Here is a 27,510-nt window from a genome sequence, read left to right as displayed (position 1 = left end):
TTTATTTTTTTTAGCAAGCATCCTAGTAAGCTAGAGGTAATATGGATATTTTTAGTAAGCCATTTAGTTAGCTAGCATATGTAATTAAATAGCTAGTTATATGGTTAGATTAGTTGCATTTTAAATAGCTATCGTCTGTACCTGATGATTTTATGAATTATTTTGAAAGCAATGTGTTGTTAAAGCATATATAGTTTCTATAGTTTCATATATAGTAACAAAAAAAAAAACTGACTTGCTAATAAACAAACCATACTATCAACTTAAGTAATTAAGTAGCTTGTTACTTTGGTTAGTTTTTGTTGCCAACAAATTAGCTAGAGCATGCAATTAACTAACTTGTTAATATACTTACGTCAATAATAAGCTGATATGTTGATACGATGTGTAAAGCCTAAATATTTTCTCCCCATTAACTGATTTCAGGCTACTGTTTTTTTTTTATTATTATTATTATTTTTTTATTGTTGAAGGTTTGGTTCACTGTCACATCCCAATAACCCATTACATATTTATTGGGAAATGTCCATTGTAAGCAAATTGAATTGGGTGTTTTTGTGGTGTTATGGGGTAATGCTCACGTCACTTAATATTTTGGTTTTGCATTTTTCTTAAATAAAGTAGCTTTTTACTGTGCTATCTAGTTTTGTTTGCTACACCAGTGTTGTTGTGTTGTGCACCTCCAGGCCACCATCATACTGTTCTTCTGAGGTAATCTGGTGATTTAGCTGGAAGGCCTGTTGCCAGTGATCATTCATCATCAGGTCATCAATATGGCCATCACAGCAAACAGAGCTCATAACTGGAACATACGGTCTAGGTTGTGCCATTATCTGCGAGCGCTTGTCGCATGGTGTCTTGCATTTAAAGTGTGAACAATTTAGGATTTTATCATCCAACCTTGTATTTAAACATCCTGATATGAATCACACAAACTCATGACTGGCCCATGTCATTCTGGGTCTTGTGCTTTGACCATGACCCTGTTCTTCATAAATTGCTAGCAAATTCAATATAAAATGCTAGATTTGCTAATAGGGATAATGCAAACTGGCTTATTTGATTATTTGGATGTACCTGGGTATGTGATTAGTATAGTTGGATTGTGCAGTCTGACACAATTACACGCTCACGTTTGGCCTGGAAAGGACAGATACAGTATATCGAGACTCAAAACCATGATCAGCGAGTCAATGATGTATGCAATCCTCGAGAGGCCATTAAAAGTTAATACATTTCAAAGAATCGACAAATTCAGGATTATGGGGAGCTGAAAACTATTAAATCAACTTAATTGAGCAATCCAGGTACGAAGAACATGTTCAAGGTCCCCTTAATGCTTGGGTCAGGATTTGGTAATGCAAAATCCCATGTTTGGCATTGGGCTGGAGGTTAAGGGGCCCAAAGAAATCAATTACGCCTATGTTATAGCAGCTATAAACAGTGAAACGCCTCATTATTTTTCTCTCTTTTTAAGTTAATAAAACAAAAAAATAACAGGGCTTACCATGTTACTGAGCAAACTCCTCCATCCTGAAGAACTTTTCCATGGCAGAAAACTTAAAGTTATAGCTTTACATCTGATTGTTACAAACACTGACACTGGAGATTCCTTCCAAAAATGCTAAATAAATGTCTCCTTAATGAAAACGTCAACATATCAACAACAATTATAAACATGTTTTTAATCAATTTATGTAAACTATCCATGTTCCCAAGTAAGTTGTGGAATTGTGATTTGCTTTACAGATAGCATTACTGTCAGACACCTACTGACCAATCAGGATCTGGAGTTCTACAGAGCTATGTAATCAAAATCGGTGTATAAATTATGTAACAGTCTCTAAACAATTTCAGAAATGTTTAAAAGCTCAGATGAGCATCTCTTTTAGAAATGCAGTTAATAAACGTAATATAATTTTTTTGTCTCCTTGAGGAGTTTGTCAATATCAGCGTTGTCTAGTTTTGTCACTGAAGAACAAACATTGAACCAAGCATTAATTTCACCTAATCCAACGTTTAATAGATTAGCCTTGGTCATCAAATGACTGAGTACCAGATGCTTCAGCACATTTTAATGAACGCGCTACGTATCTCCAAATTTCATAAACAATATTTCAAAACAAAAACAATTCTGTCCTGTATTTTTTTTATTTATTGTTTTATTTTTTTCCAGTCTCTCTTATTATTTGGCTGATATTTGAGGTGCAGTTTGCCATCATGGCCTCTTTGTTTTGGGTGTGAGACCTCCATTTGCATGAATTCCTTTTTTTCCCTCTGGTTTGTTAGAGAAGGAAAAATAGCAAGAGGAACAGTAAAAATGAACCTTTTTCCTCAAATAAAACTAATTGGATGGAGTCCACTGTACAACATGCAATTATGGCACCGCAGTGCTGCATTACTTGCTGAGGATGTAAAATGCGGCCTGTTCCTCAACGTCTTTCTTTATGAGCACTTTGACTAGTTTGGTAGTTTCATCAGAAATTGGTCTAATTAACCTCAACTTATATAATTTTTTTGTCTGTTATGTACATGCTTTGTTCTCAGACATGCAGTAGATCATGCAGTAGTGGAAATGAAGAAAGAAACAGTGTGAAGTATTTGGTTTTTTTTTTTAAGGAAGTTGTCATTTTTAAGTCTGCACTGAAATAATTGGGATCCGACAACAACAACAACAACAAAAAAAAAACTTAGACAAGAAAACTAAACAGAGATCAAAAATTAGATTAGATTTTTAAAAATTATTTATTTATTTATTTATTTATTTATTTTGTACGCTCTAAATCACTCTCAACAAAACGTATTTGATGTTTCTTATTCATTACCTGGTTTGGACAGGCCCCTCTAGAGATGACTTTGAAAGACTATCTCCAAGGCCTAATTAGAAATAACGGCTCGCCTTTTAAATTGTCAACTCTCACCTCAAGCAGGAAATACTAAGTATTGCATTTTAAGCAGCTCGGTAAATGGATGGTGTTGGTGTCTAACTTTCTTTGACCTTAGCTGTATTACTGTGATGGGTAGAAAATGACTTTGGGTTTGGAACACACTCCACTCATTTGCTCCATTTCATTCTTACTTGGGTTTTGCTTATGTGTATGTGTGCTTTTTGCTATATTCACACACAATGCTGTAAAGGTTATTTTCTGCTGCTCAGCATGCTTCCTGTAAACATTACTATCCATCAGACGAAGTAAAAAAAAAAAAAAGACGGTTTGTTTTCACACTTAAAGGAGACATGAAATAGAGTGTCCTTAACTTAATCACCACCTTGTTTCGCCACATTTGCATACATTTGCATATTAATTGGACTACAGATTAAAACTGGTTTTGTAATTTTAATTAAGTGTCCACAAAGGTATATGATTAGAACTGTTTCAAATACAGGCTGACATAACTAGCAGCGAGTGCTTTTGGAGTTGCGTCTCCTCTCCGCCTCTCTGTAGATGGGGATTACTTTCAGGAAATGCCTGTTTTATGATAGTAATTTTTAATCTTTAGTAGATTACAGAGGAAAGTAGATGGGAGGGAGGGAGGGTGGAAGGGAGGGAGGGAAGAAGTGGGCGAGCAGAGGTGGGGTGGGGAATCGGAATCATTTTCATTTCTCAAGATCCTTCTCCTGTTCCGTTGATTTGGAGCACTCGATGAAAGAAAAAAAGTCTTTTGTTGCTTTTCCTGATTGCAAATTAAGAGCCTTAGCTGCAAGTGTAAAAGAATGGAATTTTGATTTAGCACGCAAGTTAGAAAATTATGCAAATTAATTTTAAGAGCGCAGAAAGAAAGGCAGTGAGGAAATGTACTTTTATGCTGTACCGTTGGAAGTTTTTTTTTAATTTATTTATTTTATTTATTAAGGCACTACAGGTAGAAAAGAGAATTTTGTTCATGTCAACCATTTTTTTTTCAGATTTTTGGATAAATTGCAATGTTTACTCCTTATTACAATGGAATAATAAAGACTGTCAACCTCCACGTTATCTGAAACTTAGCAATTTTGAAGTTAGCCCCACCCACATCATGATGTCCATTCACTGTACATTTTAAAAGGGACACCTGTATTCTTGCACATTCATGCAATATAGGCTATGCACATGACATCATGGTAGCTGGAATTTGCCGTGGTCACGCCCACTGAGTGGCAAAAAGACTGAGTGGCAGCATTAATGTACAGCGTGAATTCCACAAAAACACAGTAAAAAGGCATCTAAAATGGGAAAAAGCTGTTTGGAGAATTCGGAGATATGTTTTTACAGAGTGCGAAAAAAAACATTCACTCCTTTTTTTTACTATTTCAAGCAGTGTAAGTTCTTTGGCATGTGGTATTGCTACATATTTCTTTTTAAATGCTGCCTATTTCCATTGATGAATAATGACGGCTCATTTATTCTCTGATTGTGATTTGCCTTCACAAATATATAATGTTAGTAAGTGGAAGCAGTCCTATTTACAAACAAGCTTATAGGTTACCAGATAAAATTATATAATAAAATAAAAAATATTTGTACATAACTGTCCACATACAACCAGAATGTTTATTGGTGTTCTTGTCACTTTAATTTCTCCAACAAATCCCGCGTTGAAGTAGGACCAAGTGTAAAGGCTTTTGTATGCCTTCATGCTTTGCTTAGTGTATTTCCCTGGCCTCAAAATCAGGTACGTATACATGTCAGGAAAACTGATTTCTGGCCACATGTCAATGTCCATGGACCACAGATTCTTGGGCAAGTGTAAGGTTCACTGGTGAGTATAACTGCCTTTAATTTAAGCTGATAATCATTAGTTATACAAGCATTTTCGTCTTCTCCTGTTAAAACCAGCCATTTTGCTGGATGTTTTGACACTCAGTCTGGCCGACTGCATACCCTCTATTATCCAATCAGACAATCATATGTAGCAGTGCAATGCATAAAATCATGCAGATACAAATCAAGAGTTTTAGTTAATGTTTAAACATCAGAATGGGAAAAAAAATATGATCTCAGATGGTATGATTGTTAGTGCCATATGGAAACTGCTGGGATCTGGGATTTTCATGCACAGCCGTCTCTAGAGTTTACACATCATGCAGCGAAAAAAATATCTGATGAGTTGCAGTACTATGGTCTGCAGCTACATTATCTCAAATAGCCACTCTTTACAACCATGGTGAGCAGAAAAGCAACTCAGAATGCACAACATGTCAAACCTTGTAGCAGATGGTCTACATCAGGAGAAGACTACTTCGGGTTCCACTCCTGTCAGCCAAGAACTGGAATCGGAGGCTACAGTGGGTACAGATTAGGAAAAAAACCCAAAATATTTTGCTGTGCAGATGGAAGATTTTGGGTTCAACAGCCCAAGCTGCTGCTGCTGGTGGTGGTGTAATGGTGTGGTAATGTTTCCTTGGGAAACATTAGGCCCCTTAATACCAATAGAGCATTGTTTTAATGCCATGTAACATTATTTGCCATTATGATGTACATGTCAATTTCCTTTATAAAACTTATACACCACAAGTACTAGTGAATTACTCTTCACTAATCACAGTTTCTAAGTGACTTACAGTCAAAATATTTTCTTTTTGGAAGACTGATATACTGTATATTGTTGAAAACTAATAATTACCCCATACATATAATCCAGTCGAAATCCAGTTAATGACACTTCAGGAGATTAAAGAAGACATACATTTTGGTGTAGTTCATCTTCACTCAGATTAACCGTGCTCCTGGTGAGCTGAGGTCATCATTCTGAGACAGACACAAGGGCATGAGGTTACTAGGAACTGGATCAGTTGAGAGCTGGAGGAGTCTTTTAACTGAATATGTGAAGGTATGCTGAGATGATGAAGGGGAAAACATAAAACATGTTTTTTTTTTTTTTTTTTTTTTTTTTTTTTTGACATCCCAACCATCCTTCCATGTCTGAGAAAGTCTTGTACAATTGCACAAATTTTCTGACGCAATTACACCAAAGTCAGACTATCTTGTGGGAGAGTTTAGGTGGAACACGATATTGCTGTAACATCTGTTTGTTGTGGTCTGGAACATTTTTGAAAGACATTTGGAAGCATTTTGCCTATAAAAAATACTTAACTATTTAAGCAACTGGATACAGTTTCAGTGCATACTTTTCACCTCACATTGTCTTGGAGTAATAGTGGTTCTGATTCGACTAAATCAGATCATGTGTACATTTTAAAGTCCAGAGGAAACTCACACTGGCAGCGCTGCAGAGAAACTTTGGATCTTGCCTACAAACGGGGATCTTTCCTCCATCCCAATGTATAACATCTAATCATCCCAAGTACAAACTGTTTCTACATGGATGGATGAGGTAGCAGAGTTGAGTGTGTACTCCCATCCCCAGTTCACTCTGTCATTTATTCCACTTTTCCCAAGCTGTGTTTTGGGTAAGCCATAACTTACTAAGCTTGACTTGATGGTTTCCCCCCTTTCGCTCTCTGTAAATTGCAGCTTCTTAAATTACTAAGCTGTCCTAATAGGTACAACCTGTGCCGAACCGAGCCTTTCGAAATGCAATGCACATCCTCATTTGCTACTTACATGCGCAGGATAAAGGCTATCGATGCTCTGCAACATGCAATCCCGAGTCCTCTGTTGTAAATTCGCTTGGCCTAAAATGCCACTCCTGTTGCCAAAGCCTCAAATGTGGTTTCTATTCCTTCATCATCGAGTCAGAATCTTTCCATTCTCACGCCGTCGCTCTTTCTCTCTCTGGCCTGTCAAAAGCCAAAGATGTCAGTGACTTGTTTGTGTTCTGGCATCTTGAAAAGCTCTACCTTGTTAAACATGACTTTGCTGTTTAAACTGGAGCTTGAGGCTTTGATGGAAACCAATAACAGCAGCAGAGGGTATTATCCAGTGCAATAGGGAAGAACAATCAATCCATGAATTTTGATACCCAGCCCATGATGGCGCCAACATGGTCTCCCTGCAAATTTTTTTTTAAGAATTTGTCCGAGCCAACAAAGCAAACGGTTAAGGTTAGAACGAGAGGCTGGGTTGGTGGACATAGCCTGTAATGTATCTAATGAAATTGCTCTTGCTCATTAGATGTCTTACAAATTTCGGTTCAGTTGAATTAAGTGCGTGTTTTGAGGATTTAATACTGTAATTGCGTGCATCCGTATTCAGACTTTGGCTGTAACAGACTTAAGTGCTACTCAGTTTGCCTAAAACAGAGGCATATCTTAGTTACATGCAATTTAGACCTTGAACTTAAGCCAACTTTTCTTATTCGTATTATGTCCAGCACCACTGATTGACAATATGATGTAACCACAAAATGTGATGCTGAAATTCATGTTTTGGACGGTAAAAATACTCAATAAACCTGTGGAATACCACTCAAGACCAAAAACAAATACGTACAAATGACACTATTGATTTAATTAAAAGCATTTTCCTTTAAAGTCCACTATTTTTTCCCTACATATAATAAATCAATGAGACAGCATCTTACTCGGAGATACTGCTTATCTTGAGGACTGAATTTTTATGGATAAAAGTGTGAACAACTATTACTTAAAGTGAACTGTGAGCAAAGAAGATAGGTTCTCGGTCAGCTTATCCTTCAAACCATGGGCATGTGTTTATGTGTCTTTATTGGAGAGCTCAAAGACTTAACAAAAACACTGATTAATTCAACTCAAAATAGCAAATAGTAGTAAAATAGATTACATTCTATGCACATTATGATTTCATAATGTTGTGCTCATGGTATGCTGGATCAAGTGCTATTTTAATTTAGACAAATATAACTATTCACAAGGGAAGATACTGGAATTATACTACACTCTTATTAGATATTTTTGTCAATGATTGCATTCTTCCCATTCATATATTACTGTGTCAGTCTTTTAAACTTTTATTTATGATATATTTTTTTTATTTTTAAATGGCCTCTTGGTTTTATATTGTAGTGTAAATGGTCTATGGTAAATAGTCTGCACTTATATAGCGCTTTTTTTTTTTTTTTTTTTAACCTTAGCGCTTTAACCAAAGTGCTTTACACTGTGTCTCATTCACCCATTCACACACCAATGGTAGCAGAGCTGCCATGCAAGGCGCTAACTTGCCATCAGGAGCAACTTGGGGTTCAGTGTCTTTCTCAAGGACACTTTGGTACGTGGAGTCACGTAGGTCAGGAATCGAACCGCCAATCCTACAATAAGTGGACAACCTGCTTTACCAACTGAGCCACAGCCGACCGATGTATTATATTTGACAGCAAATTGAAATAAGATATGCTTCTTTAGTGCATATTTTCCATACCCTGATTTTGTTTTTCAGGCTTAAATGCAAGTGCTCGTGCTGCAGTGGTCTAGACGCTACTGTAAAACTCTGTCTCAGATGCTTCTACGCAAGAAATATCTGGCAACCTTTGAAAAGTGCAGATTATTTGGATAATCATAATCATTCAGCTAAACATATGCATAACCCTGTAATACAGGGTTATGTAAGCATAACTCTGAATACAAGTACCTTTCCTGCATACATTTTGATTTAACTTTTGGACTTAATTCACCAACATATTAACTAAACCCTTCATATTTTTGATAAGTTTTTTGATTCATTTTTCATTTTTCAGTCTTATCACATTTCTTTAAACAAAATTATTTTTTTTTGCATGCATACTTCTGAAATCATTTTCTTGTTTGAAATATGATTGATTTTGAAAAAAATATGAACATTTCTTGCTTCAAAATAGTCTACTGTTTTGAGCTTTGGCGAGACATATTATTCTTTTCAAAGGTTATGTTAGGAGTAAGGAAGAAGTTCTCTGTCAGACAAGAAATGTGGAACATGCTTTTACCTTTGACCTCATGGACCTGGTAACAATCAGCCTAAATCTGGATTTCTTTCTTGGAAGAGAAAGAGACCAAATGGCAGAAGGAAAAACTGCTTGCACTTTTGCAGCGGCAGAGATTGAATACAAGCGGAGGCATGTCATGGTCTGACAGCATAGGTGGCATGTAATGGATACAACACGTCTTTATCCTGGACTATTATCATACGTAAAATGGTCTGTAAACACAACCTTTTTGCTTGCTAATGGAATTTGTCAACATGAAAGCGACTTTATTGTTGGCCTGTCCTTTGTCTCCGCTGAATTCGCTGCCAAATCCCGACCCCCGCCTCTCCTGTGAACGTTTAGCGTTAGCTCGGGAGAATTGTGCGGCATAATGAAATTACCTCTGCGCAAACAAATAAGGTCAAACTCTCAAGGAGAGGAGCATTGGAACCAGATTGCGCTAATTATGTACCAGGTTCTTCAGTGCATCCACAAAGGCATCACTGTAATGAAAGATGAGCCAAAACTGTCTTGCTAATATAATTTTAGCTTCATGCTAAATCACTGCCTATGAGTAGGCCTATTGTCATTATGGTGTAAACATATTAGTCGGGTCTCATTTAATGGGAGGCTGCGGTACTGGAAAATGCCTTGAAAATTACGATTAAAATCCGGGATCTAGTGAAAATTGCTTTGTTTACTGGGACTGTTTGTGTATCGAGGGAATTGTAGATTCTCAACTGTCATAATCATATTAAACACAAAGCTGTGATTCTGGCCTAAAGGAAGAGCTTACGGTCCCAAACGGCTGTTTAGCTAGACCGTTATCATCTGCAATTAGTTTTACCTGCTTCCTATCGCTCTGGTGCATCTTATTACCTACACTGGCATGACTGAGCTTTTGTAATTATTGACCATGACTTATTTTAATTAGTTTACTTGAGCAGAATGAAAAAGGAGGTTTGTGCGTGCGTGTGTGTGTGCGTGCGTGTGTGTGTGTATGGTGGGGGGCCCCGAGGCTGATCGCGCTGCTATGATTTACCCATCTGGCTGCTCATACACTCTCCAGTCTCTGTACCTGTGCAATCTTTCCCTCATCTGACACACACTGTTGACAGAAAAATGCTCTGTCAGCACAAACCCTTTCACCATCTTTTTTTTCTTCTTTCTATTACCACCTCGTTCAGCGAGACAGAGTTCCCTGGCGAGGGCTATCAATAAATTTGACAGACCGAGCCGAAGACCACCTGTGTTAACTCAGGAGGAATTTGCTGAGTGGACACTGCTACGCTCATATTTCACATGTTACTGTGGCACTGTTTGCCATTTGCTCTCCTCCATTACTGGCTTGTGTTCTGTAATCTCTGGTAAACTGAGCGAAAACAACGCAGGACTCCCGACATCTGGAATCCAGCTAGGAGGTTTGTCCTTTCACTTTAGGAGCACTAGAAATTGTTAAGGTGTTTTTGCATCTCTTTATTAACCAATAATTTTTCAGATTTTTCACACTTAATTTTGTATTCTGAAAAACCAAGAGGGGGGCACGGTGGCTTAATGGTTAGCATGGCATTTCCAAATTGTACATAGTGTGTGATTGTGCCCTGTGATGGGTTGGCACCCCATCCAGGGTGTTCCCCGTCTTGTGCCCTGAGTCCCCTTGGTTTGGCTCCAGGCTCCCCGTGATCCTGTGTGGGATAAGCAGAATAGAAAATGGATCAGCAGATTGGTATGGAATGGTATAATCTAAGAGTATGGCCTGACTAAATGCTTGTCTTGTGATCACAGCATATAAGGGGGAGCCAAATATTCCCGGAATCAAGACAATGATGATCACATTTTTTTACATTATTGGACTTGTTCATAGAGAGTTTGGTTCCCCTGGACAGACTGTTAATCAATGAATTTACATTGAAGTGCTTAGACATCTACGGGAACGAATCAGGAAAAACCATCTGGAGAAGTGGTGCACCCAGAACCCGAAATTTGTTTCTGAAATTAAAAATGAGACTAAGGGGAAACGATTCGCCACCATGGAAGAAATCCAGGAAAATATATTTTTAGGAAATGTTTAGAGGAATGAGAGAAATGCTGGGGCAAGTGTACAGCCTCAAAAGGAGAGTGCTTTGAATGAGATTAAAAGAAAAATGTTGTACTTTTTTTTAAACAATTCCAGTAATTTTAGGGTCCCCCCTTGTACGTTGCAAAAAGTCCCAAATGATTTCAACTCAAATCCAAATAATTATTTTTATGATGTGCGGTTTTTGACTATAGTAACAAAAACAGGCCAAAAATCATCTGGGTTACACATGTAATCTTGTTCCCTGTAAGGGGAATGAGATGTTGCGTAAGCTCCACGCTGAGGGAAGCACCCTCACACGAGACCGGTATCAGAAGCTTGTGTAACATCTTGCCTATTTATAGTACTGCCATGATCAGGTGACCTGGCAATTAAGAGCATCGCGTGATATAAAAACATCACCTATGAACCGTGCCGTCAGCCTCTATTATCTGAAGCGAAAACACAATTCACAGGCATGCCCCTGTATGACAAAGCTGCTCAAACTCTTTTTCGCTTCTCAGGGAACAGGGTTACATGCGTAACCCAGATATTTCAAAAGGAACTCAAGGTTGTGTGAGCTCCACGCTGTGGGAATGACAATACCCACTCCGTCATACTGGGTATGGTCTATATAAAAAGATCCCAGCCCGAGGGTCACTGCAAGACACTCGAGCCCGGAATGGAATGTATATACAGACTGTAATATCAAATGAATACGTGTGGCGGATGCCACCCCGCTGCAGCACACACATCCTGTAAGGGTACCCCTTTGGACATAGCCTTGTAGGAGGCGACACCCCTAGTGGAATGAGACCTTATGCCCAAGGGGTAACGAGACCATGTGCCTCATAAGCGATAGAGATTGCTTCCACTAACCAATTAGAGATGTGCTGCTTCGACACAGCATCACCTCTACTGTCATCACCAAAGCAGCAGCTGCTCCGACTTACTCCACTGGCCAGAGCACTGGACATAAGTACCTAAGTGTATGTGTAATTAGGACAGTTAGATTAGAAATTGCACCTACTGTGTAGGACACAGTAGGTGCAATTTCTCTTGTTCCAGTGTGAGGAACAGAGGAGGGGCAACAGAGTGAGCTTGTAGATCTCCTACTGGCTTGAGAGTTTCCAGGGCCAGCAGAAGAGCTACCTTTAGAGTCAGAAGCTTCTCTGAGGCTGACTCTCAGGGCTCAAATGGGGCACCTGACAGACCTTCCAGGACCACAGAAAGGTCCCAGGTGTGTATGTGTTGTCTGCAGATGGGCCTCAGCTGAATGACACCATGCATAAACCTCGAGGTTAGAGAATGTTGCCTCACAGAGACTCCATCAATAGGGGCATTGCTTTCCAAAATGGCGGCCACGTAGACCCTGATGTAGAAGAAGCCAACCCTGCCGAGAAACGTCGCTGTAAGAGCTCCAGGACTGTAGCTATTGCACAATTCACTGGATATAGCTGATGTTCCTCACACCAGGAGACAAAAAGTTGCCACTTGAATGAATACAATTTCCTTGTGGATGGTGCTCTAGCATTCAACATGGTCTCTACAACCTCAGTTGTGAGACCGGAATCTATGAGCTGGTGCACTTCAGGGGCCAGACCCAAAGTTTCCCTAGTTTCGGCCGAGGGTGATAAATCAGTCCTTGGGCTTGAGAAAGTAGATCCCTGCAGATGGGAATCTCCCAAGGTGTTCTGTCCAGAAGGGATATTATCTCTTACAACCATATTCGAGCTGGCCAATAAGGTGCTACTAACAGCACACATAGATGGTATTGGCAAACTTTCGCTAGAACTTGTGGGAGCAGAACAATAGGGGGAAAAGTGTACAGATGTGACCTCAGCCAGATACAGCCCCACTGGTGTGGGAGGATTGAGGGAAAACCACAGCGGGCAGTGTGTTGGCCCCTTGGAGGCAAACACATCCACTTCCTCTTGGCCGAACCTTATGGACTCCACCACTTGTGGATGGAGCCTCCAATCCCTGGGCCTCAGCCCCTGCCTCAACAGGACGTCTTCCCCCACATTCTGATTGCCCAGAATGTACATTGCACTTACTGACAAAAAATTTCCTTCTGCCTAGGGAAGAATTAGTTGAGCCTGCCTGAACAGGGGGCACAAACATAATCCTCCCTGGTGGTTGATGTACAGTATCTCACAAAAGTGAGTATACCCCTCACATTTTTGTAAATATTTGATTGTATCTTTTCATGTGACACCACTGAAGAAATTACACTTTGATACAATTTAAAGTAGTGAGTGTACAGCTTGTATAACAGTGTAAATTTGCTGTCCCCTCAAAATACCTCAACACACAGCCATTAATGTCTAAACCGCTGGCAACAAAAGTGAGTACAGCCCTAAGTGAAAGTGAGTACACCCCTAAGTGAAAATGCTGCTGCCATAAGCCCCAACAGTCTCTCATAGAGACTGGAGGGGATGCTGAGATTCAGCTTTATCTTGCTCAATGTTGATAGGATTGACCCTACACATGTTGGGGATAGAAATGCCCTCATCATAGCAGAATCCATATAACCTCTAGAAAAGTTGTCCACTGCACTGGAGAAAGCATACTTTTCTTGAGGTCCAACCTGATCCCCAAGCTCTTCATGTGGGTGAGAGCAAAATCTCGATATTGAATCACCAGTTCTCTGGATCATGCTAGAATTAACCAGTCGTCCATGTAGTTTAGTACACAGTCACAATGGAGCCAGAATTACATTCATGCACTTAGTGAAGGTGCCAGGAGATAAAGCTAGCCTGAAGGGAAGAACCTGATATTGGTATGTGATGCCTCCAAACGCAAACCTCAGGAACTTCGTGTGACTGGGCAATATTTCTATGTGGAAATATGCATCTTTTAGATCTATCGTCACAAACCAGTCCTCAAACTAAATCTGTGGAGCGATCAGTTTGAGCGTCAGCATCTTGAACCTGTATGTCCAAAGAGTACAGTTCAGATGACACAGATCTCAAAATGGCCGCATACACTCATCTTTTTTTACGGATCAGGAAATAATGGCTGTATAAACCTCCATCCCTCAGGGAACAGGGTACATGTTCTATGCCCCTTTGTCCAAGAGGGATCTTACTTCTTGCGTTAACGTCGGGCTCTGCTCTGTGCTGAGTACTGTGGTGAGCACACCTCAGAACCGGGGGTGGGGGGTGTTCGACCTCTGAACTGTAACCCTTTTTCTATAGTAGACAGAACCCATGGAGACACATTTGGCAGTAGTTTCCACGCTGCCAGATGGTCTTTTAGTGAAGTTAACTGTTCCACATTGTATTGGAGGGAAAGCAACAGATTTTTGTTGCCCTGTGACAGCTCGCTGACCAGAGAACACTGAAAACTTGGGACAGCCTTGGCTAGGGAAGGCCCTATAGTAGTACTATGGGCTAACTGCCCTAACAACCTCATGTCCCCTGCTACGTCCTTCCACGGACCCTCAGGACTGATCTTCCTTTGTCTGCTTGGCCTTTATGACCATTCTCAGATCAGGTCTAAGAGCAGGCTACGACTGTGGCCGCCTGGTTCACCTGGCTGCCTGCAGGGGAAGACCGGCTACCATACTCGCCTTCTGTACACAAGCTTTAGATACTGGTCACACGCGAGGCACTTCCCACAGCATGGAGCTAACGCAATGTTGAGTTCCCTTTGAAAGCGAACTAACTGTGTAGAAACTGATTGATACATTTGCGTTAATGTATATTTTACCTTTGCACTGCAATGTGGAGAGGAGGATCATGGGTAAAATGGCGCACTTATGGGTAAGCGTAGCATGTAGAGACCCAGAGACATGCTAGCACGTCATGATCTATCTATCCTACGCATGGTGCTATGCGTTTGGCGACAAACGTTTGGTTGGTTAGAAGGCATGTCTGATTGCGTACACAGAAACAGTTTGATGAAGTGTAAACAATAAAATGATAAACAATAAGGTGTAAACAGTAAAAGATGAGCTTATGACACAACAGAAAAGCAAATTAAAAATGCTCTGTCAAAATCACAGTTTAAACATATTCACTCTGTCGGTGTCTTTAATAAAAAATTCTCCTCTGTGTTAAAACTGTGAACACTGAACAGTGAGTATAAATGAAGTAATTTTTCCCCCTGCGGTTCAAGATTACACCATACATAGCATTTTTGCAATGTGTAGCGTTACAGAAAAAAAACTTTGTTCCAGACTTCTGATAGCTAACATTTCAGTACTTCATGCCTTTAAAAAAAAAAAAAAAAAAAAAAAAAAAGGCCCCTAGCAGAGCGATTAGCAAAGTATAAGAGGCAAAGTACAGGGGCAAGGAGAGAAAATATAACCCACTGTGAAATAGATTTCCTGCACAATAAAGTTGAAACTGACTTTTAATGAAAAGAGTTGTTCTGTCTGAATAAATATAATAGCACTAAAGGTGTGCACGCTGATGCTTTATCACATGCTGCAGTTGCAATAGGCACTTTTTCAGTTTACCTGATTCTTATGAGAGTGCTGAATGTGCACAGCATTTATAGCATCTATTCATTCCCCTGACGTGAGTATAAACATGTGTGTGTGTATTCAGCAGGTCTGGTGTTGCTAGAGCTGATTTTATTTAAAGTCCATGACTCTAATAGTAGTTATTGTAATTATAATATGTTTATAGTTACCATGGGAAACCCATTGTTTTCTACTATGTATAGTTCTGAGGCTTTCCTTAATCAGATGTAATGTTCCAGCATTTAGTTGCAAAGTTCCCTTGAGAAAAATTCACACTTAAAATTATTGTCTTAAGAATTATGCAGTAAGTCTCCAATAGGAAATCAACACAGGCATCACTGTATCTTCCCTCAAATGATCTTAGTTCACAAAAACAGCAGTGGGGAAATACTGCTTGTCTTTTACTTAGGTCATTTAAACATTTTCAAACTTTATCCGCTGCCATCTGTACAGAGTGTTTAAGCGCTCTTCTTTGTTTTGATGATGATATGATGGCACACATTAACAACTGGATCTGATTACAAACTGAATTTATTAGGCTTATGTCCATTCCACTTTGGCATGTACCTATCCAATAACAAAGTGAAATCACACAGCTATCTGTGCAATTTTAGCAATCTCTTAAGATTATAACTTGTCACACTGTGTATGAGATCCGCATAAAATATTGGTCAAATTCTATAATTTATATTGTGTGTACTATATTGACTACAAGAACATTGTGTGTTCTCCATGGCAGATGATACAATGAAGATCTTCTAACGATAGACCTGCAATTACACATAATTACTATATTCTGCTTAGGTCACCAATCAGCACAAAGCAGAAAATGGGCTTGTGTAAACAAGCAATTTTCAAAGTGAGCTTGACATAGTAAGCATATGTTTTCTGTCATTCAGTATGTTTTTTTTCCATTTTGCCATCATCGCTACTGTATTTGTAGCTGTCTCGTGAGTTTCGTGTCATCCTATGCCGTCCTCCTATTGGTGGCATTTTAGGCAAGCATCATAGCAGCATTCACTTTCTAAGATTTTAAACCAAAAACTTCTGACACTGTGAGAACTTTGTCATCAGCCATCTTTGTTCACAATGGGATTAAACCGGACTGTGAGCACATCACATTATGCGTTCTAAGACGTCCGATATCAACTCAATTCCATAGATTTTTTTTTTTAAAGCAATGTGTGATTTTTCAATAAAAATCTAATTAAGGCTGACCTTAGCTAGCACCTTACCTAACATATTTACAGGAATGAAAGCCTAAGCAAAATTATAAAGTAAATAAAAGATCTTCATGTTGTTTTGGTGAAATATACTGCATTTATGTGTTCTTAAAGCATATTATCAGAAAGACAAAATTTTTTGGTTGAAATCTGATTTTCCCATCATTTTTTGGTCTCCAGAGTTCAGCCAATGGGTTTTCCCAGGCTGCCACAATGAATATCTACACATAGGAGGAAAAGAAATGTTGCTGTACAGAAGAGGAAAATAAATGTCACTATTCAGCACTCATGACAATCATATGAGCTTTAAAATGCTCCCAAGACGACGGATCAGCACTGAAATGTCTTTCTTGACCTCCCCGATCCAAGCAGATTGAAGAGGATTGAGTTTATTAAGTCTCAGGTTTGGTCAGAGTTCTGCATCTGACAAGTCTTTCCTCCGTCAGCAGCAGAAGGGTTTGGATGAATTCTTTCTCTTTCTCTATCTCGTGCTGTCTCTCTCTCCAGTAAAATGGTAGAATGAAGCACATTAAACAGCTAAACCTCTCAGAACCTGAAATCCCCCTGGGGTGAGGAGGTGTTGGTGGTAGCTACGCTTCCCTAGTGGGAGATGACAAATGCCATATGTTCCCAACACAGCAGTTGCTCTAATCCAACACTGCACCAGCCTTAATGCCTGACCTGACACCACAATAAAGCTACAATAAGCAGGAAAGTCTACAGCTTTTTGCTTACATCAAATATAATGTCACGATAGGGCTTTCACGTTCTGCTCCATTAAATAAATTCATGAGGAAATATGGAATGGAGCATCGGTCTTCATTCAACAAGAACTTTATTTATTAAAACATCATCATAAACTTAATATTCCTGAACTTGCATTCTCTCTTTATTCCTAAGCTTTTTACATCTCTATGGTTGACCATATTCATTTCAGACACATTGCGAGTAATCAAGTCATGATTTGTGTGTGTCTCCCGAAGTCTATACATTCAGTCCTCACTTTTAGGAACCTATACTCTTTGAACACTTTTCCAATCTTAACTGTCCAGTTTCAGTGGCCTCACATTCTTGGTCTTAGCTGACAGAAGTGGAACCTGACTTTCAAGTTATTTTCTATTTTTTTTGTAGCCCATGCACATCACGGTTCAGCATGTTGTGCAATCCAAGATAGTTTTCTACTCACCATGGTTGTAAAGAGTCTGGTCTTTTTGTAACCTTTTCTGTCAGTGTTAAAAAAAATTATACAGCACATAAAAGACATCGTAATACTCACAACACATTAAGCATGACAAACCGCCTGGTCCAATATATGCATGTCACAGGTATGCAGAAGCGATGAATATTCATATGCATTAGAATATTAAATATTGATTTATTTATGTGTCTGCCATTAGGGGTCATCATCTGGATCAGCAAACAATTTTTCAAGGCCTTGAAATTTTTATGCCATGACAGGCACATTAAGCAGTAGGGAAAGGAAACGGTGACATGCACACTTTCATCGCCCCTCCTTACGGAATTTACGCCATAAAAACGACTGGCAATATTCTAATGCAAATCCCTTGTGGGAGAATACCTGTGCAGGGTGGGGAATTATAAATCACAGAGGATTCCACCTCAGCTAACTCTCCTTTATTACCAAATTATAGGAGTGTGTGTGTGTGTGTGTGTGTGTGTGTGTGTGTGTGTGTGTGTGTGTGTGTGTGTGTGGATAGAAAAGGTGATTCTTTGTGTGTGACACATGGCAGCATTACGGTGCCTCCGTTTGTCAGGCCAACATTAAGGGCTAATTTTGAAAATCTAGCGTGCAGTCAATTTCCTGCAGCCGCCGGCTGAAAGGTAGGCCAGTGACAGGAAAGCTAATTTAGCTCGGCTTATTTACCACTATGCATCATCTCAGAGCATGACGCTGACTTGCCGACTGGCCCGATTAAAAATTACACCGGTGCCCAAGCACGGCCCGGATATTTACGATGACACTGTGTGTTTGGTGAGGTAGAGCGCAGGGAAACCCCCTGTAGGAAAAAAGTGCAGCCATGCATAAGTGTGTGTGTGTGTGTGTGTGTGTGTGTGTGTGTGTGTGTGTGTGTGTGTGTGTGTGTGTGTCTCAGTGTATGAATGAGTGTGTGTGTATGTGTGAGTGAGGAAGGGGGAGGGATGTTTTTATATTTTGGTGGGGGCCAAATGTAGCTAAAAAAACAAAAAGCACCCTCACCAGAATAAGGTGGAATATGATAAATGATTAAAAAAAAAGAAGACAAAGAAAGTAAGGGAAAAGAATGAAAAATAAAATTAAATGCATTTTTTAAATGTGGGTAGCTGTCTTAGACAAACAGAATCACTTTTTTCCCCCCTTTAGTTCAATTTGGTATCATAAGCGAACTCAAGATTTATTTTTTTACTAAACATAAATAAGCAATCAAATAAACACGTATAAATAATATTTTATATACATTTTTTTCTACTTTCACACAGGTCAAAAGTGAACCACTTTTACAAAAAAAAAAAAAAAGAAAGAAAACCTGCCAAAAAAAAAAAAAAAAGAGAAAACCATGTATTCTTTTGTTTTAAGTGTATGTTTAAGTGTAGGCATTACATTCATTGTCTGCATTAGTAAACGATCTCAATGGAAGGTCCTCACAAGGATAGTAAGATGTGAGTGTGTGTGTGTGTGTGTCTGTGTGTCTGTGTGTCTGTGTGTTTGTGTCATGAAGAAAAAGGCCAACCAGGCAAATGTATCTTTTTAATAACACTCAGCAAGCTTAATGCCATTTACCTTGGAGAGTGATGAAAAGAGCGAGAATACGTTAAAGGATCAGATAGATAGATGAACCAGGTGTGTGTATGTCTCGAACACACTGACACACACCCACAAAGAGCAGTTATGTGATAGTCATGTGATACACACCAGGTCTGAGCTATTTGTTGTAGAGCAGGAAGAAAGAAGAAGGATAGGTGGAGAGAGAAATCAAACTGTTGTACGCCTATAACCATCTGTCAAAGGCTCGCAGAGATGAGGGCAAGATAAGGGGGAATAAACAGAAATGGTGCAGAGCCCTCAGGCAACCGGGGGAAAGAGAGAGAGAGTAAGCGAGAGAGAGAGTGAGAGAGAGAGATGAACAAGAGAAGGGAAAAAAAAGCTCACAGTGGGACAGTGATGACATTGTAATTCAAAAGCAGCCAGAGATTAGAGTGTGTAACCTGCGCTGACAACAGACAGATGACTGCCTATAACACGCTTCAAGCTGCACACGGCTTTTACCATAGTGACGATGATGATGATGATGATGATGGCGGAGATAATGATGTTTTTGATGATGGGGAGTTATGAATAGTATTTTCTTTCCAGTGATTTATCTATAGAACAATACTATAGGGCAAAGATGAGCTCAACCTTGCCCCCTCTCTCTCTCTCTCTCTCTCTCTCTCTCTCTCTCTCTCTCTCAGTATCTCTCTCACAGCTTCAGAGAGTCATCTCACAGTTCCTGAGGCGGCGAAGGATCCGTGTAAATTTACCGTGAAGGCTCTTAGAAGTGCTATTCAAGAGGGAGATTTCCTTTAAAGCTCTCATTTAAAACCTTCAGAAGACAAAAAAAAAAAAGTGCTCTTTCCTCACGAGGCCCAACATCCATTTTCCCATTTCTGCTCACGATCCTCAAATGCTCGCCGGTACCTTTTTCAAAATTGTGAATTAAGTGACTTAAATTGTTTGTCTTACTCTACTGTCAGTTATCGGATGAAATCTGAGTGTCCATCTCACCCAATTTGTTTTGCGACTCATACGTAACTATTACAAAAGGTGCAAACATTCACTGATTCTCAGGAAGGCAACACTACATTAAGAGTCAGGGGGATGTAAACTTTTGAACAGGATTATTTTGTTTAAAGATCTTATGTTTTAATGTAGTACTGCCCAGCAGAAACTACATAAGATATTTACATGTTTCCCAGAATACAGTATATTAACAATTTACACTGATTATTCTGTTCAAAATTATACACCTCCCACCCCCTGACTGTATCATGTTACCTTCTTCAACATCAGTGAATGTTTACACTGGAATGATACCAAACTAAGGGAAAGGAAATTTTAAAAAAAGTGACTCTATTTGTCCAAATGATTTTTATTTATTTTTTTTTCTCCAGTAACCAGTATTTTTTAATAAAAATAAAATTGCATTCTATTGATTGTTAGTTTTGGCTGGGTGACTTTAAAAATGTGATTTACATTTTTCCTGTCCATTTGTTTTTTTTTTTTGGCTGTCTGTGAATGTATTCACATAGGTGTGTGTGTATGTGTGTGAGACAGTGTGCGTTCTGCCCTTTCCTCTTGCCCTTGTCATGCTGTCGGTGCTACATGCCCCTCTCTGTACTCTCAGGTCAGGATTGGACTGTGCCACTGTCTGTCAAACTCCCACCCGCCCTGTCACACACAGCGCTCCCAATCCCACCATTCCATTTGACCTCCTGTCTCTTGTTCTCAGCTGGGAGCAATGATCTTTGGTTTAAAAAAGTTCCTCATTCCCTTGAAAAAAGCTGTATACACCGCGAAGTGCTACTTTAAATCTACAGGCAAGAACAGTTCTTCTGATCTTTATCTATCCTGATGGGCCTGTTCTCTTCCAGGATGACCCCACCCCCATCAACACGACAAATTCAGTGAATAGTTTAAAATGGTATAGATAATTGGTATAAATGATACTGTATGGCCTTCATACTCACCAGATCTCAACACAATCGCACACTTTTTTGGAGCTTCTGGAGCAATATGATTGACAGCAACAGCACTCTCCACCACCATCACTAACCCTAACTGAGGGAGTCTTGGATTTAAATCTGATTTAATTTAATTGGACTTGTCTGTGACTCCTAACTTGCCTTTTCACTTTTTCACAATTTCTACTGACCATGTGATGTGACAGACTGAAGTCCCATCCATGGTGTATTCCTGCCTCATGCCCAGGGTCCCTGAGATCCAGGATAAAACATTTGCTGAAGATGAACAGATGAATCAATTTTACTGGCTTTTGTGTGTGTGTAAATATACCGTCTTGCCCATTCCATTGTGATCCTAGAGGCACAAAATTTCATCCCAGTGCATATATATATATATATATATATATATATATATATATATATATATATATATATATATATATATATATATATTGTGTCAAACGTGTTTTCACCGGCGAGAACCATTCCTGCTCTCTGAAGGTCAGAGCTTGTGTTTGTGTGTGTGTGTGTGTGTGTGTGTGTGTGTGTGTGTGTGTGTGTGTGTGTGTGTGTGTGTGTGTGTATGATTGACAATAAAATGAAAAAAATCAAAAAATTACCCTTATTTACCTCATGTGAAGTGTATGCAGTACTTGTAACCTGCGTTTGTGGTTGCGTAATTTTCTTTCCTTTTTTTTTTTAATGAAAAGTGTTGAATTGAGAAGCAGAACATTCTGAATTTATTGTTATTATAAATAAATAAATAAATAAACATTATTTATTAAGGCTCTCTAATTAGATGTCCACATGTCTATGTCTCAAAACTGCATTTATTTTACATTACGCTTTACAGTAAAGCAGTGTATTGAATTTTTAAAACACACCTCTTGGGTGCGACATGAAGGAGAATATTTAATCTCATTTTGCTAAATGAAGGGGTCCTTTTAAATCAAATCTAATGAGTCTGCAGGTTCCCCAGCACAGGCGTTTTCTAATTATTGTATTATTGGGGCCTTGACTGCAGTGTCGCAGCGTGACGGACAGCTACATGGGGCATGGCGAGTGTCTGTGTGTGTTTGGAGAGTTGGAGAGAAGAGGACAACATGCTTCCAAAAATCCATAAAAGCCAAATGTATTAATGATAACGATGGCCCTGGTTTATTTATTGATATGTTGTAATGTAGCATACCTGCTGACGGTATGGAGTGTGTATGAATGTGTGTGTGAGTGTGTGTTTGGCGGGGAGGGGGGTCTGTGGGGGTCTCCTGTTTCAGCCTCGGTTGACAATTAAGACCTGGGTGACTGTAGCCGGGGGTTAATTCAGCTCATTAAAAGAACTAGGTCATTAGTGGAGAATCAGGGTTCTTAAAGGCGGCACAGGGAGAGACTGGAGGAGAATGGAGGGAGGGATGGAGGGAGGAGGAGAAAAGAGGAGAGGGAAGACACGAGAGAGAGGGAGGGAGAAACGGAGGGAGGGGGCGCTGTAAATTCAGCATCTCCACGAACATGGCTCTTACATTAATTAACCTCCCTTTTCCTTGTTGAGGAGAAGAAAAAAAAATCTGTTATCATATATGCACATGGCTGTACACCAATTAATTGCGAAGAAAAAGAAGCTAGTTTACCGTCATCCCAGTGGTCGCCTTGTCTGCCTGCGCAGGAGATCCTTTATTCCGAGAAAGGAGAGAAGAGTTGGCGGGTGGGGGTGGGGGGTGACAGTAAAGAAAGAAAGAGAAAGAGAGAGAGAGAAAGTGTGTGTGTGTGATGAGTAAAAAGGGTATTAAAATTAAGAAGGGAATCGCAGAAGAAATCGGGCATGCCTCGGGGGAACCTGGCAAATAAAAGCCTCGGAAATGGAAATAAATAAGCTTTGCTAATACCTCACCTAAGGAGAGACAGAGCTCAACCCCAGCGAATCAGCGTGTATTCAGTAACACCTCACAGACACACACACACACACACACACACACACACACACACACACACACACACACACACACACACACACACACACACACACACACACACACACACACACACACACACACACACACACAAGCTCTGACCTTCAGAGAGCAGGAATGGTTCTCGCCGGTGAAAACACGTTTGACACAAAAAAACAGCGAGAAATAGATCCTAGTCGTGCAGTGACAAGTGTAAAATGACCACACAAACACACACACACTTGCAGAACCACCAGAGATTAAGTCAGAGCTATGTACGGGTGGCAGAGTGGCTCTGCGAAGGCCAGTCCAGATCGCTGCAGATCTTTGGTGTTAAAACTGGGTATTGGAACTCGAGGGCGTGAGTGTCAGATATTTTCCACCCTGTTTATTCCACAACCGTTTCAGTCGCTGGTTTTAATTTCACTTTTTGACCTCCAGGTTTGGATCAAAGCGCAGTCGCCCTATTCTTCACTCGGCCCCGAGTCCACAACTACCCCACGCACTCTTGATGCCTCCACTCTCTCTCTATTACACACACACCCACCCACACACACTCACACACATACACACGGTTCCAGTTTGAAGCGTGGCATTGCAATAGGAAGATAATTGGCCCCTCAGATTGAAATTCAGCAAAAGAAGTAAATATGTTTCTTTTTTCCCCCTTCCTTTTTTCTCACACTTTCTTTTTTTGAGAACCTTCAGCTAGATTGTGGGGGGAGCTGCACCACCACCACCACCAGTACTGTGGCTCTAAAAAAAAAAATGGATGGACCATTTATAACGTTTATTAAAATGCTCACATTTGGGCATAATTAAGCGGATTGATGGTGTGACAAGGCGCGTGTGATTGAGTGCTGTCTCTGTCAGATTCTCTGCAGATCCACACAAAAGGCTTAATATGAGCCAGCCATCTTTACGCACAACCCCGCTTGACACTTCTCTACTCCGGAAGGTGCCATCACCGCCAACGTTCATTCATATTCACCGGCCCAAAGTTCAGAAGTGGAATCGCTGGCTAATAAGGGACAGTGTATTACTGTTTGCATCTGCTAATATTCCCCACCATCTTAATGAGCAAGAGCGAGACAGAGAGGAAGAGGGTGTGAGAATCCTACTCGATGGAACGATTTGAATTTAAATGATATAATCCTTCAGATTGCCTAATTCTTCCATACATATTTAATCTATGTATTATCTTTTTCTGGTCCCTGATGAAAGGGGTGTGGGGGTGTGGAGGGGGTGGTTGGTATGAGATGTGTAGAAGCTAACTTGTTATTGTTGTGAAACCCAGGGGCCAAAGGTTCATTGTGAGAATATATTTCTAAGAGAGATAGGTACTGTTGATAGATACAGTAGATACTGTAGATACTGTAGATAGATAGATAAATAGAGTGGCTAAATTGAAGCGTGTGCAGTGGTAGCTCAGTGGTTAAAACGTTGGGCTACTGATTGGAAGGTTGCAAGTTAAAACCCCAGCACTGAAAATCTGTCACTGTTGGGCCCCTCAACTGCTCAGATGTATAAATGAAATACAATGTAAGTCGCTTAAGGGTGTCTTCCAAATGCCACAAATGTAAATTGTTTTTAACAGCAATCCCCAATGTGTTTTATTACTCTTACCACAGTAATTTTGCTGACAATAATCATTTTCATGATACCCAGTCATTTGTATCCATTTACAGCTACACAATGTTCTGGAATGCACATGAATTAATATAGATCCTGTTATCACTTACATTAGCAGCTGTAAACAGTCATTCCTTCTCCAGCCTCTCTATTCTCTTTCACTTGAAATTAATATGACCAAAAAAAAAATGTCAAATGTCATGTTACTGAGAAACAGCAATGCCCTCCATCCTATTTGTGGTGGAAGCTTAAAGCTACAACTTTACCTCTGACTGTTACAAAGCGCTGACACTGGAGACTCCTTCCAAAAATGCTACATACGTAAATATCTCAACAGTTAATGACATTTTACATATATATATATATATATATATATATATATATATATATATATATATATATATATATATATATATATATATATATATATATATATATGTTGAGTGTCTGCCATAAGTTGTTACTAGCAGAAAAATAACTTATGCTAGAACTATTGTCAGAGCTGCTGTTATAGGAAATTAATCAACATCTTCTGACCAATCAGATTTGAGAATTCAACAGCATAGATGAAGATAAATCCATTCGATAGTGTATCACTGGTGTCATTCATTACATTACCTGTGCACATGTTTTACAAAGTGGCTGAAACCCAAATCTGATTTTTTTTTTAGTGGGATTGCAGGGACGCACAAGTGGGCATGTGTTTCATTGTGTTTGTGTGCTGTTCTTTTATTTATTTACTTTATTTCATCCTTTTGTTCTAAGATCGTTAATTGAAGCTACAGGAGGGCCTGAAATAAAAGATTTGCTCAATTAAGCAATGTAGCAGAGCTGAGAGAAGCACCTGTGTAGAGCTGAGTCTCATTTGCTCTCTCTCCTGCACAGACAGCATGCCTGATTACTCCCTAGAGTGCTTTTTTTCTGTGTTTCTCTCTCATTTTTTGTCTACCTGCTCCATTCATGCACACCTCATCTGCTTAATCGCTTTCCTTGTTTACTGACTGTGCCATCAGAGCCATCGCTGTAACGATAGGTAAGGGAGGGCAAGCTGTGGAAAAGAGGCAGCTGATCTCAGGGTATCGTGTGGTAATGCCTGGTGAGCGAGAGGAAGTTGGCATTCGAGTTCACACCGGATGATGGAAAGGAATTGGAACAGAGCAGGTGGGAGAACATTTCTGAATTTGCAGGGAAGGATGAGTCAGTACTCTTTGGACAGGTGCAGAAAAAGGGTAAAAAAAAAATACATTCATTTAGAAAGGATTGACCATGTTACTGTGGGTGTAGCTGGTGTGTGTATGCTAAAAATCAACTATACATAATTGGGAAGGCAGAGTGACTTAGTGGTTAGCATGTTTACCACACACCTCAAGAGTTGAGGGTTTGATTCCCACCTCCTCCCTGTGTGCGCTGAGTTTGCATGTTCTCCCCGTTCTTCAGGGATACCTTCCGGGTACTCCGGTTTCTTCTCATAGTCCAAAGACAGTAGACTGATTGGCATTTCCAAATTGTCCATAGTGTGTGAATTGGTGTGCGATTGTGCCCTACGATGGGCTGGCACTCCGTCCAGGATCGCCCCCGTTGAGTTCCTTGGGATAGGCTCCAGGCTCCCCAGCAAACCTGTGTAGGATAAGTGGTACAGAAAATAGATGGATAGATGGATGGAATCTCACCTATTGATGTGTCAGTAGCTCAACATTCAGACAATTAGGGTTGAACAATGCATTATGAGGTGCAAAATGAGGTGTCAGTGACGTGGGGCGATTTTTTCTAATCACTTGACAGGATTCACTGATAGGCTTCCTGAATCTACAGTCTGTTCTAGAAAGACATCAGCCCCAGCGTCGCTTCTTCATACCATTCTGTATATTTTACTTACAGCTGTTGGACTTTAAAAAGTTTCTTTGAAAAAATTCTTTAAAAAGTTCTTTAAAAAATCCAAAAAATTCCATATATTCTAGGTTCATTACAAATAAAGTGAAATATTTCAAGCCTTTTTTTGTTTTTAATTTTCATGATTATGGCTTATAGCTCATGGAAATAAATAATCCAGTATCTCAAAATATTAGAATATAGAATTTATAATACAGAATGTCTACCTTCTGAAAGCTATATCAATTTATGCACTCAATACTTGCCCGGGGTTCCTTTTTCACAAATTACTGCATCAATGCGGCGTGGCATGGAGGCAATCAACCTGTGGCACTGCTTGCTTTGATAGCAGCCTTGAGCTCGTCTGTATATGATAATAATACTGCATATTTTATTCAGATATAAAAGTGTGTGTTAATTCTTGTCATTGCTTAACAACTTACACGGAATATCCATTCAATTTCGTACATTTTTTATATATTAACTGTTACTGAGGACTTTTTTTTCTTTAAAAAATGTAATGCAGAAAAAGAAAAAAGGCCAAATTATATGATGCAATACAGTCAATACTAGGTAGTGGACTTGTATAATAGCAATGTAAGAGCATGTATAAATTCTATTGAAAAACATGCTCCTGTGTACAGTCTCTGTCTCCTTAATGAGGAGAAGAAGGCTGAAAGTTTCTGACGCTCTGAGTGAAACTTAGAGTATGGCAAGGCCTCGTAAGACGCGTACGACACACTCCTCAGATGTCTGCGTACTTCAGTGGTAAGCGCAAGCGGCTCTGAAGTGGTGAACCCC

The 27,510-nt window shown here is 39.6% G+C and overlaps 1 long non-coding RNA gene across 1 annotated transcript in view; it reads left to right on the top strand.

Annotated features, from left to right (window-relative positions):
- LOC128634266 (uncharacterized) overlaps positions 1-21,639 on the top strand; it is a 36,151-nt gene extending 14,512 nt beyond the window's left edge. Inside the window, exon 3 of the long non-coding RNA XR_008397598.1 lies at positions 19,997-21,639. This is a non-coding gene — a long non-coding RNA (uncharacterized LOC128634266). The remainder of the gene's footprint in view (positions 1-19,996) is intronic.
- The last annotated feature ends 5,871 nt before the right edge of the window (positions 21,640-27,510 follow it).

This window comes from Ictalurus punctatus, chromosome 12 (genome assembly GCF_001660625.3).
Source record: "Ictalurus punctatus breed USDA103 chromosome 12, Coco_2.0, whole genome shotgun sequence".
In the NCBI taxonomy this organism is placed as follows: domain Eukaryota; kingdom Metazoa; phylum Chordata; class Actinopteri; order Siluriformes; family Ictaluridae; genus Ictalurus; species Ictalurus punctatus.
This window is presented reverse-complemented; position numbering and strand designations above follow the sequence as displayed.